We start from the raw sequence: 16,281 nt of genomic DNA, 5'->3' as shown, positions 1-16,281 counted from the left end.
CCATCCCCATTTCACAGAGGGGGATGCTGAGGCATAGAATGGTTAATGCAGTAGGAAGCAGCGCAGCTGGGACTAGAGCCCAGACATGAATCCTTATCCCACACTCCTATTTGGTACATGAAACTGCCTTATAATGGAAGTGGGCAGAAGAACCTCTGGGGCATCTATGATTCCAACAAGGTAGAACCCAGCTCTGCAGATGCAGAGGATGTAAATCCTGCCACAGGACACTACAAAGCCCCCTGCCGCCCACACTTACACATACACGCGAACCTGAAAGGCTCTCAGCATGTCACACAGTTGCTGCAGAACACAGGAAGACCTCCCTTATTTACATTTAAGATGACTGGTATGGTCTCTAAATAGGTGAGAGTGGCTCTTATTTCCTCCGGCAATAAGTATGAGGGAACAGAACTGAGCTTTCTCCAGGGAGCACAAGAAAACTGCTTACCCATCACTCTCTAACATGCCGGGGAAGGCACGTGCTAACCCAGAATCAGAGAGGGTAAGGCCCCAGTCTGAGGTCACCCAGTTACCCAAAATGTGAGCCCAGGTACCCTCTGACTCCAGGCTGTGCCACTCTCTGGAGGGACACAGGAATAAGAAGCTACATAGATGGCCTGGGGCTATGAAGACAGAGACAGGACACTGGGTGCCAGAGAGCCCCCCTGATATTCCCCCGGGGATCACAGAAGGAACCCTCTCTTCTGCTGGCCACTGGCACATTCCTTGCTTTTCCCATGCCAGCTTCCCGGCAGCTCTACAGTTCCAAAAGAGGAGGAAGCTGCTTCAGCATTTGGCTACAGCCTCCAAGAAAAGCTCCTTCCCTCTCTGGGGAGTGATACCAATGATGTGCCTTTAAAAATATAACCAGGCCTGCTTCCTGCCCCATCTGGAAGACTTTCGATCTCCTGATCATATGATTTAGGATATCTCTTACCAAGCAATTACCCAAGCCTTCAGCATATGATCCGACTGCACTTGGGATGGTTAAGGATGTGTATGGCTGGGGTTAAGGAGTTACTCCTTTAAAACAGTCCTTCTTATCCACCCTGAAGATAAGACCTGCTACAACATCAAAGTGGCACCATCTCCAGCACCTCTGCTCTCTACCACAGAACCACACCGTCCCCTCGTCTTGCCCATTCAGGGTTTCTACAGGAGCTACTTTCTTTCTTGAAACCATGAGCTTTGATTTTCTTCTTGGCTTCAGGTTTTAAAAAACGTATCATCATGGACCTAAATGGACAACGTAAACCACAGATGTTCGGAAAAAACGTAGGAGAAACCCTTTGAGATCTAAAGCTAAGTTCTTAGACTTGATACTAAAAGCACAATCCATAAAGAAAAAATTAATACACTGGACTTCATGAAAATTAAAAGCACTTCCTCTGTGAAAGACTTCGTTAAGCTAAAAAGGCAAACTACAGACTGGGAGAAAATATTTTCAAATTCCATGCTCAACAAAGAACTAGTATCTAAAATATATTTTTTAAAAAAACTCTCAAAATTAAGCCAAAACTTGACAATCCAATTAGAAAATGAACAAAAGACATGAACAGATATTTCAACTAAAAGAATATGCTGATAGCAAATAAGCACATGAAAAGATGTTCAACATCATCAGCCATTAGGGAAATATAAATTAAAACCACAATGAGATATCAATACACACCTCCCAGAAAGGCTAAGATTAAAAAACAAACATCACCATCAAAAAAGCTTACCACCACCACCACCACCAAAAACCTGACAACACCAAATGCTGGCCAGGATGCAGAGAACCAGGTCACCGATACAGTAAGACAGTACAGCTACTTGAAAAAGTTTGGCAGTTTCTTAAAAACTAAACAACTACCATGCAATGCAGCAATTATACTCTAGGGCATTTATCCCAGAGAATTGAAAATTTATGTTCACACAGATACCCATACATGATACCTTATAGCAGCTTTATTCGTAATATTCAAAATCTGGAAACACTGCAGATGTCTTTCAACAGGCAAATAATTAAACAAAGTGTGGTATATATACATAACATAATCCCAAAAACAACCCTAAAAATCAATCCCAAAAGTTTACATGCTGTATGACTCCACATATAGCATTCTCTAAACAAAAACTACAAACACGGAGAACATACTAGAGATTGCCAGGAGTGTGGGGACAGGAAAAAATGGGTGTGACTATAAAAATGCAACAGGAGGGATCCTTGTGGGATGGAAATGTTCTGTATCTTGAGGGTCTCAATGTCAATAACCTGGTTATGAAAAGTTCTGCAAGATGGTGCCATTGCAGGAAACAAGGCTATGAGATCTTTCTGCATTTTTAACAACTGCATGTGAATCTACAATTACCTCAAAATAAAAAATTTAATTAAAACAACCACAAAAACCATATCATGACAATCACAGTAGAATCAGATAGAGGACCTGGTGGAATCAGAGAGTCAATCTGCTAATCATTTGGTTTCCGGCATTTCCTTCAAAACCACAGAACCTTAGACCATATGACTCGATTCTAAGGGTCAAGCACCAAATACCACTGGGCTTTGCAGGATTTCTGAAATCTAGGGATAAGCATGCACTGTTTAATTACTTTCCACCATTTAGGAAAAGGGAGCAGTGGGGGTTGGACTCCTAGTGAGAAAGGTGTTGCTGCTAAAGCTTATTCAGAAGACCAGTGTGGCCCCTGCCTGATATGTCCGGGGTTATCATTCAGTTCTGCACTCTGTAATTCAGCTGAGCCCAGTAAGACCTGGCCAGGCAGGAGGGCTCTCTGGGCATCCACACCTAGACGGTGGCAGACACAGGACAGGCTTGCATAGATTCCCAGAGCACCAGCCCTAGAACACTGGCCTTGGGCAGAGTTCCATGATAAGGTTCTGGAAAGGAGGCATGTATCCTCCCTTGTGGGCCCAAAAGTAGATGCCCAAAGCAGGTCAGCCAAAGAATGGTGTTGATGAGGGCTCTAAAAGAGTTACCTCTCATTCTGCAGGATTCTGCATTTGCTAAACTTACATGACCACGAGACCCTTTTTTTATTAAGTAACTGTTAACATATCACAGAACAAGAGCTCCAGGTGGCTCATTTTATGTGGGAAACAACACGTTTCACCCCTCATTAGTAAAGGCTCTGTCATGTCCTGTAGTAAGGAAAGCTGCTTACCTTTAACTCCGAGAGGGGCAGGGTAAATGGACGGACCTGCAATGATTATCCATCTCCACTTCAGAAAAAGCTTTCCTCAAACCTCCTGCTGGCCCCTCACAGGCAAGCAGAGACCAGGAGAGCCCTTCTCCTGACACACCCATGCCATGGGAGGGCAATTTCACATGTAAGCAAACCCAAGCTTGGAAAGCTGCTACAAGAAAGCAGAGGATAAGGATTCAAACCTCGATAATGGGACCCCAGGGCCCACACTGCCCCCTCAAAGCCATACTGCCTTCCATGGAGCAGTTTCTACTGCTTTCTCTAAAATTCTGCCCAGCTTTTCAATAAATCAAGGAAAGCAAGTTCCATCTCTTAACTGAAAAGAGCCATGCCCTCTAGGAGTCTCCAACAGACCATGTCTGCTATTACTTGTCCTAAGGTTTTTCCTTCACCTGGCCAATAAATGTCTAAAACTATCCAGTATCTGCCCTATACTCTACAATCACTTAATCTTCAATTGTCCCATTCATTTAGTGAACTTATTCATTTAAATGTGAGATGTCTGTTATGTGCAGCTGCTGTAAGTAAAAGGTAAATATGACTACAGTATCACCAACTCCCCAAACCCCACTCCCCAGTGCCCAAAAACACACACTGGAGTTGAGGAGACAGAAGAAGATAGAGATGTGATGGATGCATTGATAGGTGGGGACACAATATTGTGGGGGAGGAGGTTAGGAGAAGGAAAGCCATTTCAGACCAAGGTGACAACATGAATAAGGCATGGAATCAAGAGACACAGTCGGTGTGAGCTTTCATTATGTGCAGTTTGATTTAAGGTGCAAGGCAGGAAGTAGAGAGAGGCCAGGAAGAAATGGAATCAGGGGCTAATTCTAAAAGAGCTGAGACTTCATCTTGTGGGTGATGAGGAAGCCACAAAGGGGTCCTTCATTCATTTCTTCACCAAATATTGACTGTGGGGCAACCATGAGGCAGGACTTCACTGAATGGGAAGTGTGGAGGGAAGAGGTTAGAGCTCTCTAGGGGTCACATGGGGAGGAATTAAGGGGGGCGAAGAAAAGAGTCAAGTCTGGGTGCCTTTGGAGCCGAGGCCATGAAGACCCCCTTTAGAGATGAGGTACACATCTCAGGTTTGGCAGTGGACTGGAAGAGCTGGCCAGGATGCTAACTCCCTGCCTCAGTTAATCAGACTTCTCAACATGGGTGCACACAGCACAGCTAGCCCACTAGACGGAACTCATAAGCATCTATATGAGCTTCCACCAGGAACCCAGGGTCACATAGCTAGAGGGTCAGCCATTCTCAACTAGAGATGAACATTTGTTCCAAAAAACACACACCCCAGGCCCCACCCAGGTCTACAGCAGCCATATGTATTGATCATGGTTAAGTGTGGCTAATAGGAAACCAGCCCCTCTCCTTACAGTTGAGAGAACAGAAGCCCAAAGAAGAAAGGTGGTCTGTGAAAGGTCCTATTGTGGAGTGTCTGGCAGAGTCAGGGCTAGAAACTGAGAGGCCAACACTGGTTCCTTTCTGAATATGCCTGTGCTGACGAGGGGAGGCCATGTGCACAGATGCTTCCTCCCCATTCCCAGGGCATCGGCACCCATCTCACTGCAGAATGACTTGCATTCTGGGATCAACAGGTAAGATGAGCTTACTGGGTGATATCTTAAGACGATGGTGAGAAGAGCTTCTCCTAAAAGCAGAGAAATCACCCTACACACCCCAATATCCAGTTGGAGATGGACAAAGAACAGACCAAGGCTCTCTGGCAAAACACCCACTAAGGAGCAGCCATTTTAGAATCAGGCAGAGTCCTCACCAACGCGCCTTCTCCCCCCAGGGGCGACTCACGAGCCCACCGAAGCAGGGAAAGGGTGAGCGGTGACCAGGAAACTACCTGATGACACCCATGGTGCATGGGAGCACTCTGTTTCCACAATCCATTTCCCTGGACAATTTACTGAATCTCTCAGGAGCTAGCTCTTTTCAGGGAACAGGAGAAAGTGAAGACAGGCATTAGACTCTTACTTGGAACCACATAATTGCTAGAGAATCACCAAATTAGGGCTCTTGTTAACACACACTAGAGAATGAGGGAGGGGGCAGGGGCCAGGATGACCTGTAAGGAGCCCCAGGTGGTGAAAAGGGTTTATTACTGCTGTCAGCAGAGCAGGGGTGCGGGGCACTGGATGGCCAGTCCTCACTCTGACCCTCAGAACCAAGCAACACTTACTGGACAGAAAAATTTCACTATGCATGCTGACAACATGTGTTCTCCCAATTTAAAAACAAAAAACAAACAAACAAACAAAAAACTTAAGAGAAAATGTCACATTCTAAAATGTCCAAAGGGATCTTTTTTCACATTTACAACATTCTAGTTTCTCTCTGTGACTAATTTAGGATCCAATTCCAAACACAAGCCTCACAAAATTATCCAAACTCAAAGTTAGCACTAGAATTTTGCTATAAATCACAATATAACTTTTGTGCGAGATCAGAGGGGATCTTCACTTTCTACAGCATGTATTTACACATATTTTTTTTTTAGGAGCTAAGTCTTACTTTTAGAATTAAAAACGGAGGCGTTAAAGAGCCTGAAGTTAGTTTTGCCTACCGTTTTATTATAAAGAGGGTTTGTTTGTTTGTTTTGTTTTTCATTATCATAATAGGACTTCTCTGATTTACAGGTAGGCTACAAGTGAGAGCTGGGCGGGCTGGCTTTCAGGGGAAGGCAATGACCCAGATTAGAAGGCAAATCCACAGTCAGCATTCTGTGATCACCCAATGAGGTGGTCATGTATAATCAGACCAAACACCACAAAGGCAAAAGCAGTTTCCTAGTCATCTGAAGTGGCTAACTTCATAATATCTTCCAATTAAATCAGTGGTGAAAGAGGTAACTAAAACCTCTAATGGGGACCCCAGAATCATCAGGGCTAAATTGAAGACCAGCGTTAGTATTTATTTCCCCTCTGCCTGGAGAGAAAAAGAAAGAAAAAGAAGGGGAGTGGGGTGAGCTGGAGCATTTTAAGTGACAGGTATGAGAGGAGAAGGAAAGAGGGCAATATCTTTCACTCACAGTTTCCCAGCTGTGGCTCATTAAGACTTTTCACTGCACATTGACATGACCCGAAGAGCTTGAAAACACCAAAACAAAAAAAAACACACCAACACCTGTGCCCAGTGCCACTGTTGCCAAAAGCCCCCTGGCCCAAGGTTTTAACTGGCCTGGGACATGGCCTGGACGTCAAGGTAAAGCTCCCCCTAGGTCATTCTACCATGCAGCCAAGGACAAAGCCACTGCTTAACATTTGCTTAGTTTTGCTGCTTGCTGTACCCACCCCAGGTAGAGGCAACAAGGAAAGAGGAGGGAAATCAACTCCACTGTCATGCATAACAGCTCCCACGACAGGAATTGGTATACAAGAAAGCTAATGACTCACAGTCATACACACACGAATATGGGGTTGATCTACAAAGTCCAACTGGTTCACAAGAGTGAGCCATAATGGGTACCAGCAAGTAAGGTCTGTTCCTAGGGGATGCAAGTAGCCTCTGGCCCAGTCTCCTGCACCAGGCCTCTTGGTTCCGTGTGGAGAACAACAAACCCCCTTACAACACAACAGCAAAAGCAGGGCCAGTCCTGCCCATACCTATAAGGTGCTTGGTAGAGAGTGGTCAGTGATAAAAAAATATCTACTACTTGGTGCACATTCGCTAGATACCAGACACTGAGGACATATAGTATTTAGTGAATGCTCACATGTCGCTGTATCAGCAAATACCATGAGCAAAGTGAGGCCCAAGAGAACATAGCAAGGGTGATAAAGACAGAACTGAAACCCAGATCTGTCTGATCCAGAACCTTCTCTTAACCACTATGTAGAACTGCCCCCTCTCTATAAAGCCCTATGATGCAGAAATCAGAGAAAGGTAAAGAGTTCACCTGAGGACAACCTTACAGAGGCCTGCATACAATTTTTAAGATGCGTGATGACTTTGCCTAGGGAAAAGCCTCTCAGCCCAGCCCCAGTGCAACATGTAGCCTTTTGGCCACAGTTCTGAGGTTTCTCCCTCCTAACACAATTTGATATGTAAGCATTTGAAATAACAAGACCTTCCCAGGCTCCCAAACCACATACTTCCAAGTATACAGTGAGCACAACCCCCGGAGGTGGAGAGAAATGAGATAAAGACCCATCTTTGCCAGTTCCTGTGCAACCTCCCACAAGTTTCTTGCCCTCTCTGTGCCTCGGGTGCCTCATCTGTAAAATGTGCTCAACAACACACACTGTTTCTCCTAGGACTGCAGAGGCAATACAAAGAAATAATGCTCAGGAAAAGATGTGGAGCAATGTCTGCCAACCGTCAGTGTATCACATATGCTGATGATCACAATTTTCCACCTCAAAAGACTGAACCATATGAGACTGCCAACGTTTTGACCCTTTTTCAACTATTAAAAAAAAAACAAAACGGCAATTTTTGCATGACTCAGTACACTGAGCAGACTATTATATCTTTAAAGACCCTTGCCTTTGAACGAGCAGGGTGAACCTAATATTCCTTTCGTATCGCCCAACAATGACAGGCCTTATGAAAGGAAGGCCCGGCATAAACGCAAACACATTTCTTCCACTTGGGCTATAAAAGCTGAAAATGGCTCCCAGGTGTGAGCAGACACAATAGGCCCTGCCTTTTTTGCAAGGTCACCACACGGGTCAAAGTCAAGCCAGCCATTTTCGGATTAGGTGCACACGTTCACAAGGCTTCCCCAGAGGTAAGTGGATTAGAGAAGCCACCTGCAGGAAGTGGGTGAGGGGGAGGAGGAGGAAATAGTCCCAGTTGGAACTGTTGATCCGGGCAGGGGCCAGCTCCTTTCACATGGGAGATTGTGCAACCGACAGAACAGCTCTGCTTTCCAGCTCCGGTTCATGTAGCCCTGGAGGGTTTCAGCACCCACTGTTAAAAGGAGGCACCTCCCTCCCAGACCATGCATGCTTCACCAGCACCCTATTCCCACTGGGTCTTGGACTATATTTAAAACTTACACAGTCATCAGGAAAAATGAGGTGGGGGGAGCCAAACACACGACAAAAGCCAACTCTCAACAACAGAACCTAAGCTATGGGTTCCCAAAAAGGCAGTGACCTCCGTGACCAAGTTTCTATTCCACCGGCACACCCCTTCCTCAGCTCCCCAGACCCCACAGCTGGTGTTCGCTTCATTTTCTCAGCAAATGACTTGCAGATGTGCCGCTCATCTGGCTGCCTCACCACCCCCACTCTCAAAGAAAGTTGAAAGAGAAGGAAAACGACAAGTCATGACGTGTAACTTGGCAGGCTCAAGGCAGCGGCCACAGCAGCTCCTTTCCCAGCAAAAGTCACTGAGACTCAGGGCAAGAGGCAGTCTGCACTACAGAACCCCTGCGAAGTTTCTGGGACAGAGCTGCTTTCTTTGTAAATGGGGTGTTTAATTTTCTATGTTGAGGCTCATTGGTGGCACCTAGCATCTGATGAGGTTGTAGTTCTAAGAACCAGGGGTCCTGCTCTGCCTTCCAACAGAAGCTCACTGGTGCCTCTAACAGCCTGCTCATTGATGAAGGAAAGAAACACTGGGGAGGGGGAAACTGGACTTAAAATGGAACTAGCCATGATCTAGTAGTACTCCTCCAAGCACCCAACGTGTTGGCTGGGCATGCAGGGTACTCCACCTGATACTATACCTTACACTCACCTGCAGGGGACTGAGAAAGGAGGTCCACATAAGGGAAAACTCAGCTAAAATGTCACTCTACCCGGGAACCTTCCCTGTCTTACACCCTGTCAGTGACAGCGCTGAGGAGCCCCTAGACATTCTCAGCTGGTGTTTATATTAAAATTGCCTGTTTACCCATCTTTCTCTGCAGCTGAATTGCGAGTTCTGTGAGGGCAAGAACTCTGGTCGGTGGGGCATGTTTGTTCACATGGGCTTCACGTGGGGAACATGGGGGCAAAGCTCACAGCAGCCTCGGCAGCCTTGCAGATGAGCCCCTGGTCTCTATCATAAACCAAGCTGGGCTTCCACCACTTTCTTTTCATCCCTTTGCCCTCCGATTACCAGGATGACAGCCTCGATGGCAGAAGGCCAGAAAAACAAAAGGTAAGTAACCAGGTCAGAAACAATGAAGGTCGGGGGACAGGTGTGGGCCCTGGGTTTTGATTCCCCCATTAGTGTGCCGGGTGGAGGCGGGGTGGGGGCGGGAGGGGGGGACTACCCTCCTTTCAGATGCTCCTTTTAACTTCCACCTGAAACAAAGCAGTACCATTCAAGTCTTAAGAGAGGGCAAAGATTTATCTGATAATAGTGACTGATAATCAGCAGGAAAGTAAGTGGTGCTAAAAGTGACACCTTGAGGTGGCTCCTGCTGCCCAGAGAGGCAGGGCTGTAAGAAGAGCCATTAATACCCACCCACACATTGAGATAATAACAGGTCTCCCACCAGGCTAGGCTGCTAAGTGCTCCCTCCTCTGTAGGAACTGGTAATGATGAGCTGTTGGGGAAACTTACAGTGATCACCAATAAATAGAAAACAGAGACAATTTGTAATTACCTTGGGCCTCAAACCTACGGCCACAGCCAGATCTGTTCTGTCCACACTCAGTGCCCACCGCTCCCAGCACGTACCGGGGCTTTTGAGACCCACTGGCCCAAATACCTCTTGCTAAACCAGTGACATTAGGAACTTGTCTAAATAATTTACTGCCCCCCAAACACTAAGCAGTTTGGTAAGAACTTAACACGTGAAACTTTGCCTTCCATCCCAAATCCCTACATAAGCCCAAATGTTTCTCAAATGGGGGGTTCCCAGACCAGCAGCATCAGCATCGCTTCGGTTCTTGTGAGAAAAGAAAAGTCTCTAGTTACCCACCCCAAATCTGTTGGATCTAGAAACTGGGGCTGTGACTCAGCAAGCCTTCCAGGTGATTCTGACAGACGGTCCAGTTTGAGAAACACATAGGTGGAGAAGACACATCTCCCGAGGGAAAAGGTGTGATGTTTTATACAGAGGAAAGAATCAGTTCACATCAACAAAAATCTGGGCAAACAAGGCAGAAACTGAGCATACCTCTGAAGACATTGAGAGAAACTGCAGCCCTCATTTTATGTATGTTCTCATGTGCTATTTTCTGATGAGGATCAGTTTCCCTTTAATACCTGGGAACCACATGGGGCACAGGATGCTCAAGGAACAAGGACATTCATTTAAACTTGACATGGGGCTTTTTAAACAACTTTGTTCACAGTTTCTTCCTACAGTGTTTCAGTAACTGTTAACTCCACACTTTTGACAAGAGTGCATAAAAAGACCCAGAGCAAATTAAGATGCCAATGGCACAGGTAGTGTTTACTTTTATAGCCACACCCAAATGGCTGGCCAGTAAGGCTAAATTGGGTTCTTAGGTGGAAGATGCCTTTCTGAAGCAGAATGGAGAAAGAGCTATCTATCCATTTCCACAATGCCTACCTATCAAACTGATTAAGTCCACTCTTAAACTGATGATTCATGGATACCCCAGCAAATTACTCCACAGAAGCACAAATGATCCTTCACCTTGATGAGAAGTGGTATGTCTGCCTCACCTTGTACACATACCTACAGTCCCAGCAGATGCAACTATGTATCAACATGCAAAGAGCTTCACCGTCCAAGACCACCAACTCGACATTTTAAGACAAATTATTTCATATTTCCAGGAACAAACCGTGTATAAAAAAGGATTTCAATATCAATTCTCTATTTGTCTGCAAATGATGAGCTTATTCTAGGTGAGGCAATATGGAGAAAGTTTAAGAGCAGCTAATTGAAGAGAAAGGCAAGAGGCCTCAACCTAACTCCTTAGAGGGAGGAGAATACATCTGCCCTCCACACCCCCCAACACACACGCGCGCGCGCGCGCACACACACACACACACACACACACAGTTTTAGGAATGCCAGCTAACTATTTATTACTTATTGTAATTTCATCTGTGCTTTACACCTGAGTATTAACAGCCTTAGCTCAAGTCCTGAAGTCAACTCTAATTTTCTGAAATTGAGTTCTGGGTCCTTCCCTTTCTTCCTGACTCCCTGGTTGGGCCCTCTGAAAATATAATTCCTCTCCCCAGCCCTGAGCAGTGGTGGCCAGATCGTCATTGCCTCCCCTTGAAGCTTGCTCTTCATTTATGCTTTAATGTGAATTGATCTTTGCATTAATGAGCCTGTAAAGAAGACTGATTTGGCCCGGCTTTCTCAGGGGCTTGGTAGGCACACTGTGTTGTTATTGATTTTACTTCCCCAGCAAATCCAGCCAAGAAGAGCCTCCATCCTTCAAGGCCTCAGGCTGCACCAACTCCACCCAGGGCTTCCTTCACTTTATCTCCCTCTGAGTGAACTCACAGACGGGACACCAGGTTTCATTCCTTCTGGGTTTTATTCTCCGGAAGTGACAATAAAGAGATGTTAAATATTCCATTACTTTTATTTAATCGGTTTTTCTTTAGCTAAAGGGTTACAGCAAAATATAACTGTGTGGTCAAATCCACTTCTGATATTTTTATTTAAATTATTCATATTCTAACTCTTCCAGGTCCACTTACTAACACAAGGGAAAACTACTTTCCTTTAAAAAATTAGTTTTCAGATTAGTGATTGCCAGGAGGCTGGGGGAAGCGGATAGGGGGGAAGTGACTGCTTAAAGGGTATGGGCTTTGTTCCATGGTGGGGACGATCTTCTGGAATTAGACAGAATGATGGCTGCACGACCTCGAGAATGTACTAAATGCTGCTGAACTGTACACTTTACAATGTTTAAAAAGGTGAGTTATGTTAGTTTTATCTCAATAAAAAGTTTTCAAAAATATTTTTTTCAAGATTAGAAGTAAAAGGTATTTCAATGTGTTTTCATATAAAACATAAATCTAAGGGATTTTAATAGTACTATTACAAAGTCATAAGTATTTGTGTGCATCTAATTTTTGCCTAGTTCTCCTACCTGATCTAGGCCAAAGGCAGGGGGACAGTGAACAAGGCATAGTTAAGACAAGGTCTAAAATATACCACCAACTGGAAAAGAAGTTATGTGGACAAAGCCAAGCACCATATGGGAAAAATGCTACAGCCAATATTCAGGAGACAAAGAGCTGCCCTGCTTTACAACTAAAGTCAATTTCACAGCAAGCTTTTTACTCCTAGGACAGAAAAAATTCAACCACTTCCACTGTAACCAATCTTCTCAATGCTACAAGTAAGTACAGTAACACCACAGGAAAAGCGGAAATTTTTCTTCACCAGAAATGTCACTTACGTATCACACAAAATTACTGTTGCCTTGGGAATCGTAACTTGAGTTTCCTGGACTTCAAATTTAAAAAAAAACTCACAAATGTGAAAATCTAATGGCAGATTTTGCCTGCATTTAACAAAAGTCTAAACTATTTTATGAAATTAGCTCCCTTGCTCCAACTCAATCCTATTAAAAGCTTTCCTTCAATTTAATACTTTTTTGTTATTAAGGACAAATGGCTTTGGCATTATCCTCAGAACAAGAGGCAAATAAATCTGCCCTTTGACAAATACTTTAATTGAATTAGATTCCTTTAATCAGAAAGTATTAACCAAGTGAAATTTTACTGAATGACTCCAGTTCCCCCCCGATAGCGGAAAACTGTTTTGAAGCCCTGATAATAAAGCCAGATGCAAAACAAACCCTTTTCCCATTAGGCCCTCCCAACTGTGACCCCAACAAAAGAGGACCCTGGTAATTGGGGAATCAAAGCCTTGTGTCGTGAACACAGAGCCAGGGCACTGACACAGACTCAGGGGACAGGAAACCAAACACAGAGATGAAGAGCCAACTTCCAGAGGCAAAAGTCCATAATTACAGGTGTCTGATCAGAAAACCACAAACCCGCTGCTTCTACTAAACAACATAAAACAGCAATAGTAGTTACACGACAGCAGGGTCAGTAATGTTTCTTTTGTGACACTATTGCCCAACTCTCTTTCTGAGTCACAGAAGGAATATGAAAGCTTCGAGGGTACTTTTACCACGTGTTTCACCCTTCATTCAACAAATGAGACAAAAGCTATTTGTTCCAGGTCACAATATCATCTGATAGAGCTGGGTATGTGCCCTTTTCCCTAATGCACCTACCTATACAGCTGACTCTTGAACAACACCAGCTTTAGGAGGGCCAACACCCCACCCCCTATGCAGTTGAAAATCCATGTATAACCTCTGAATCCCCAAAAACATTACTACAGTTGTCCCGGGGTCGGTCCCAGTACTTCCCGCAGATACCAAAATCCAAAGATGCTTAGCTTAAGTCCCTTGGTGTAGAACGATGCATACGGTTGGCCCTCCACATTCTCAAATTCCCAACAGTGGATTGAAAATATTGGTTTTGATCTGTAGTTGGTTGAATCTATGGATGTGAAACCCATGTTTACTAAAAAAAATCCACATAAAGTGGACCTGAGCAGTTCAAAACTATGTTGTTCAAGGAACAACATAGTTTGGCCACTGTACACGTGTCCAAATAAAGTGGTCCTGGCTCCTCTAACTCATGGCCTCACCCATCTAATCCCTTTGCTCTGTTCCTCTTGCACATTTTTATTATTTTTCTCATATTCCACATGCCCATAAAGGGAAGATGAGATAGGAATATGGAGACTAAGCCTACCCCTAACCTATCACATTTTCTGACACGTCAGGGGCTTCCCACATGTGATGGCACTGAATCCTCTCGAGGTCACCCTGGGACAGCCTCTGGGCCCCAACTTCAGGAACACAGAAGGTGCCAACTAAATGTTTGTTGAACATGTGACATGTTTTAATTCTATAGTTCTGAAATGCCACAGATTCATCAGCAAAACATGTTCTTCGAAGCCTGAATGACTGGAATCAATACATGGAAGTCTTCCTTCGTATCTCAGAATGGGAAAGTAATGCTCACTCACTGCCTGCTCTGTTATTTTCTCTCCTGTATTTTGCAAGGTCCACTTTGGACATAAAGAAAGGCATGAAGGGTGACAGCAAAATTATCTGTAGTCCTGCTACCCAGATAACCTAACTTTGCAGGCACTACATCCAAGCAGCTGGTCTAAGATTAGGGAACACAAGACCCTCAAGAGAAAAGGAAGATAAAGATCCTTCAGTTTCTGTAGTTTCAGAGAAATCACTGACAGAGTCAGATGGAGACCAGTTTCAGGCCAAAGAGGTGGCTGCCAACACTAACCTGCATTTTCCAAACTCAATCAAAACCGGAGGGAGTCTTTTTCCCCCACTACTTTACATATTTTAACTCTGTCTAATGGAATAGCAGGAACAAGGCCAACCAGCCCCAGTGCTCCGGGCACTTGGGCCAAGGAACAGAAATGTATTTTTAGTCAGTAGAGTAAGGCACGATTCAAAGTGCCACAGGCCCTTGGGGTAAGCTGGGGGCTTTGCCTATCTGTGGCACAGGGTGATTCAGAGTCACCTGCCACACTCCTGCATCCAGCACATGGGGGTAGGTAAAGGAGTGATGCACAGGCATTTGTGTCCAGTCTCAGTTCCACCTCTCAAACGTGCAACTTACAGGAACTCAGGGAGCCTCGGTTTCCTATTAGTAACATAAAGATGTCCTCTGTGGCCCTAGTTTCTCAACCAAGACAGGAGCAAAGGAAGTGAAAGCAGTGCTTCTCAAACTTGAGTGAGTGGGCAAATGACCAGGAGACCTTGTTAAAGTACCTTCTGACCCAGCAGGGCTGAGATGAGGCCTGAGATTCTGCATTTCTAAGGAGCTTGGCACTGATACGACACCGCTGGTCCAGGAGCCATACTTTAAGTAGCAAGGAGTTAAAAGTACCTTCCAGTTCTTGGCTCTATGAACATATGAGGGATTATCATGTCCCTAATTAGCCTCAGGTAAGGGTAACTCATGTAATTTAACCAGCAATTAAACACCTTCCAGATGCTGAGCGCATGGGCTAAATAAATGGGTACAAAAAGAAAGTCAGAAACCCTTGCCTGTCAATCTTGGGACAAAGGGCCATAACCTTCATTCCAGCACAACACAGGAACAAGGACTGACTCACAAATCCTGTGGTCCTAAAGGTGAGATCATGCCAAGGCATAAGCATCAACCTACGATGTGTTGTGCATGATCCCAGGAGTTTCACAGACATTCCACCCGCCTCAAACAACGGCCTCATTTTTCCTATGTATAAACAAGTCAAGAACACATTCTGTAAATGAGGATAATGAGGTTCAGAGAGATTAAGTTGTCTATCCAGGACACAGAGCTGGGCCAAAATTCTAACCCTGTTACACAACCTCACAGTGTCTCAAAAGGGTTAAGCCTGAGAAGGTGTTTCACAACGATGGAGCACCTCCCGAACACAGGGCCTGCTGCCAGCAAAAACCTGAGACTGCAAGCTACACCAGCAATCTTATGGATAATGCCTTTCTGCCAAGTCCCTCTGCTCAGCCTGCTGAGCCTCGGTGTGGAGAAAAGATACACACAGGTGAGCAAATGAGTTATAACACCAGCAAAATCAAAATCAAGTTAAAATATGCAGGGCTGGAGTAGAAACAGGAAATTCATCATGGAGAGGGAGGTGCTCTGCTCAGAAAAGCTGCCAATAAGATCTGGTCAAGAAAACTGTTGGACTCATAACTGGTTTATCTGGAAAGACTTCTAGGTGAGTTCAAAATGAGCAAGCACCTCTACCTGACTGCAGAGGAAGTGGGTAACTCTTGAGCAAAGGCTCTCAACGGCTCCAACAATAACATCTCTCATGGCTTCCTTCCTTCCTTCCTTTTTCATTTAAGTCCCTTTGTACCCTTTTTCATTTTCAGTATGCTGCCTATAATAACCAACAGGTTGCCTGTTGTCTCACACTTGACCAAAAGAACTAATTCCTTACTTCTATGTTGATTTCAGGGGTTATTTTCTTTTTTAAAGCCATAAAGTGAGCTGAATCATGTTACCAAATTCATTGGCACATGCTGTCTTATAATTCACACAGCTTCCTTTAACTTTAGTTTATTCACTCAAATTGCAGCTAAACCTCTAAAACCAAGAAATTTAATT

General features: G+C 44.7%; 1 protein-coding gene across 3 annotated transcripts in view; it reads right to left on the bottom strand.

Moving 5' to 3' along the window:
• Positions 1 to 16,281, bottom strand: part of LRIG1 (leucine rich repeats and immunoglobulin like domains 1) — a 108,553-nt gene that overhangs the window by 47,273 nt on the left and 44,999 nt on the right. The window contains exons 1-2 of one of the 3 annotated variants that reach the window (XM_039851713.1): positions 6,675 to 6,680; positions 1,429 to 1,431 (exon numbers count right to left, since the gene is read on the bottom strand). The exons of the other annotated variants lie outside the window; for them this stretch is intronic. The gene's annotated coding sequence lies outside the window, so the exon portion shown is untranslated. Of the gene's footprint in view, positions 1 to 1,428; positions 1,432 to 6,674; positions 6,681 to 16,281 lie in introns of those variants that run through there. 3 annotated transcript variants of the gene reach the window in all.

Source organism: Pteropus medius, unplaced genomic scaffold (assembly GCF_902729225.1).
Source record: "Pteropus medius unplaced genomic scaffold, Ma_sr-lr_union100, whole genome shotgun sequence".
NCBI lineage: Eukaryota > Metazoa > Chordata > Mammalia > Chiroptera > Pteropodidae > Pteropus > Pteropus medius.
The sequence above is the reverse complement of the archived record's forward strand: the minus strand, read 5'-3'. Positions and strand labels throughout refer to the sequence as shown.